The sequence below is a fragment of the Penaeus vannamei genome, chromosome 26 (assembly GCF_042767895.1).
Source record: "Penaeus vannamei isolate JL-2024 chromosome 26, ASM4276789v1, whole genome shotgun sequence".
In the NCBI taxonomy this organism is placed as follows: Eukaryota; Metazoa; Arthropoda; class Malacostraca; order Decapoda; family Penaeidae; genus Penaeus; species Penaeus vannamei.
The window spans coordinates 31,982,193-31,987,192 of NC_091574.1; positions in this window are offsets into that span (position 1 = coordinate 31,982,193).

Sequence of the window (5,000 nt, forward strand, 5' to 3'; positions counted from 1 at the left end):
TATATATATATATATATATATACATATATATATATATACATATCTTAACAGTACAGATGGTTAATTGGTAAACTACAAGTGGCCGAACCCATTAGCCGCGCTGAGGAATTCGGGAAGAAGGCAAAGGCACACAAAATCATCGACATTTTCTTTCTCGTGAATTTCTACATTAATATGCATGTATGACTTTCACCCCAAAATATCACTGGTGAAAATATCTATTGCAGGAGCTGATAGTGCAAAGATTACATGCAAATTAAGGCCACGGGAGACTTGTACATAAAAGGTTCCACTCAGTCTTTAGATTATAAGAATATTCAAATGGTAATGGATGTTTACATATTGAAGTGACAATGAAATTATCGATTATCAAAACAAAATAGAATATAACTTTTCAGGATAAATTTTGAAACATAGACAAAAGGAAGAACAAATCAGAGTATCACAAGTAACACTATTATCACTGTGATAGTGTTGTGCAAATAAAGAAAACATAAAATAAATTGATAGTGACTAATAGTGTTAATGAGGTTATTAGTAATACTGTTGGTAATGGTAATGATGATAACAATATTGACCCTAATTGTAATTAAGACATTACTAATGATAATGACATTGCCGTTAAAGCAATTAATTACTTATTTATGCCTTTAATATCAAAATCAAATGGTAATGATTCATGCATTATCTGGATGGTTATAACAATGAAAGGAATAATGGCAGCAGCCTTAAGAATGATAAGGACAATGATTATAGTAATAATGATGAGGATAATGATTATAGTAATAATGATGAGGATAATTATTATAGTAATAGTAATGAGGATAGTGAGTATAGTAATAATGATAAGGATACTGATTATAGTAATAATGATAATGATGTTAATAACAATACCAATGATAATGACAATTATAATACTAGTAATAAAAGCAACAACAATGATAATGTTAACGATAACTAGACGCACTGAGAGATCGACAGGGTAATAAGATAATAATGGCAGTAGGAGTAACTATTATTGCATCAGTTACCCCTATTGCCTTGTTACTAGGGGTAACTGATGCAATAATATTTTTAAAATCCTGTCATGGTCCCATTCACCACCATAACATAACTTCCATGGCGGAGGTAATAATTATGGTAATGGTAAAGATAATAATGACGATGATGATTTTAATTATATTAGTAATAACAATGATAGTATTAGTAGAAGTAGTAGTAGTAGTAAAGATAACGATAATAATGATAATGATAACAATAATGGTAATAATGATGGTAATAGTAACAATAGTAATAATAATAACTACAACAACAATAAGGATAGTGATTATTATCATTACAATCATTATCATCATTATCAATGCCATCGTTATCATTATTATCAATGATAATGAAGAGAATTAATAATAACAACGAGGATGATAATGATGATAACAATGATAATAATAATAACAATGATGATAACAATGCTGATAATAGTAACAATAATTATAATGATCATAATGGTAATAACAAGGATAATAATATTAACAATGCTGATAATAATAACAATGATTATAATGATAATGATGACAATGATAATGAGGATAATGATGATAACAGTAATGATAATTACTGATAATAACAATAATGATAATGATAATAGTAATAAAATAATAACAGTAATGATAATAGTAATAGTAATAGACTAATAACAATTATGATGACAATGATGATGATGACAATTATAATAACAACAACAACAACAATAAAAATAATAATAAAAATAATAATAATAGTGATGATGATGATGATAATGATAACAATGTCAGTAATTGCGATAGCCACAATCATAATGGCAATGATACTAATAACAACAATCATTAGTATAATAGAATGGATAACGATAATGATAACAAGGATAAGTATAATAGTAATAGTAATAGTTATGGCCATTATAATGAATGGATACTTTAATGCAGTGGTTCCCAAACTTTTTTATTCTGACCCCCGAGTGATATATAAGAATCTCCAAAGGTCTGTTATGTGACTGTCATTTTTTTCAGATTCAAATATTACTTTTGAATAATATAACGGTGTCATTAGCTATAGGACAAGGACACCTACTGGATAGATTCCAATTTATTGATATGTGAGATAATTATATATAGGTATTGTATGTGAGATAAATTTCCAGTTTAATTCGTCGTCAAAATTTTCATATTGCTAAACTGCATCTGGAAAGTACCCCGTGGCCAGGTTGGGACTCCTATTCTAATGAGTCTACCCTATAATCATTCGTTTTCTATGAATGAGCATCCTCTAGGTTTTCTTTAAAGTAATTTCTTTTTTCTTTATCATTGAAATATCCCTTTTCATATCCATGGTTGAACGAACTTTCTTTATCACTGAAATATTCCTTTCATGTCCATGATTGAACGAAATGTATCCAGTTCAAGTTTTATTATAAATAATATTAGTTTTCTCTTCTAACAAATTACAAGTCACGTTCTCACTGTCATTTCGAAAATATACCCAGAGATTGAGAACATTTTATTTCTCACATGACATAACAAAACTTATAATTAAAAAAAATACAATAGATAGATATGAAATGTTTTAATCCAGGCACACGTGACTTGGTTAACATTGTGAGTGGTTGAAACTTCTAGAAAGTAAATATTCGTCCTTATTTAGTATTATTGCTATTATTATCATATTAATGATGATGATGATGATGATAATGGTAATAGTAATGCTAATAATGATAGTAATGATAATGATAATGATCATAATGAAAATGATAATGATCATAATGAAAATGATAATAATGATAATAATAATGATAATAATCATAACAATGAAAACAATAGTAATAACAACAACAATAAAGATAATGATAATAACAAAAATGATAATAATGATAACGGTAACAGTGATAATGATAGCAATGATAATGATAATAATGATGATAATAACAATAGTAGCAGCATTAATAACAAGAATAATAAGAATGATAACCATAACCATGATGATAATGATGATAATAATTATAATAACCATGGTGATAATGATAATAGTAATAGTAACAATAATAAAGGTAGGAATAGTAAATAACGAATAATAATTATCAAAATGCTGACGATGGTGATGATAATGATATCAATAATGAAAATAATTATTGTTATAACAATAGTGATGATGATGATAATAATATCAATAATAATAATAATAATGATAATAATAATAATAATAATAATGATAATAATAATAATAATAACAATAATAATAATAATAATAATAATAATAATAATAATAATAATAATAATAATAATAATAATAATAATAATAATAAAAGTAATAATAATAATAACAATTATGATAATAATAATGATAAGAATGATAATGATAACAACAACATTAACAATAATAATGATAATAATAACAAAATGGTGATAGTGATAAAGATGTTACTAATGATATTGATATTAATTATGATAATAATAAAAACAGTAATACTCATAAAAACAAGATCTATGGTAATGGTAATAATGATAATAACAATGATGAAAAATGATAATGATGACAAAATAATGATAAGTATGACGATGATGATTATGATAATGATGATTATAACGATAATAGAAATGATGATGATGATGATAATTGTGATAGTAATAGTAATGATAATGATGGTAATAAGGATCTAATATAATCATAGTAATAATGATAATGATAATGGTGATCAATATAATAATAATAATAACAGTGATATTAATGATGTTAATGATGATGACGATGATAACAATAATATAAATAATAATATAATGATAATAACAATGATAATGACAATAATGACAATAATAAAGGTAAAAATGATAATGATGATAGAAATAAGACTACTACTACTAATAATAATAATGATAATATTATTACCAATAATACAATGATAATGATAATAATGGCAACAATAATGATAATGATAATGACACTAATAGTGATTATGGTAATGATGATAAAATAATATTGATAATGACAATAATAATAATAATAATAACAATGATAATGATAATGACAATAGTAATGATGATGATAGTAATAATAATAATAGTAATGATAATAATGATAATTACAATGATTGTACTACTAATAATGATTACAATTATTGTACTAGTAATAATGATAAAAATGAATGTGATAGAAATGATAATCAAAATAATGATAGCAATAATGATAATAATGATAGTAACAGAAATTACAACTATAGAGATAAAAGTTATGATAATAATACTAATGATAATAATAACAGTAGTAATCATAATAATAGCAATAATGATAATAACAATAATAATAATGATAATGATAATAATATCATTATCATCATCATCATCATCATCATCATCATCACATCATCATCATCATCATTATAATAATTGCTAATAATGTTGATGATCATAATAATAATGATAGTGATAACAATAATATGATAATAAGGCTAATGATAATTACAATGGCAATATCAGTAATAATGATAACAATGATAACAATAATAATGATAATTTTTATGATGATGATAATAACAATAAAAGTAAAGATGATGATAACTGTAATAGTAATAATAATAATGACGATTATGGATTACGGCAACAACAATATTACTATTACTATTACTAATACTTATAATAAAAGTGATTATAATAATACTGATAGTAAAAACATTAATAATAACAATTATAATTGTAGTGATAATAATGACAGTGATGATAATATTGATGATAATGATAATGGTTACAATAACAAAGATAACAAAAATTATGATAAAAAACAACAATAATAGTAATAACAATGATAACGACGATGATGATCATAATCATAGTTATATTAATAACAATGAGAGTAATAATAATGATAATAATGATAATTATAACAATAATGGTAATAGTAATAATAATAACATTAATGATAATAGTAGTAATAATGATAATGATAATAATGATAACATTAATAACAATTAAATTAAA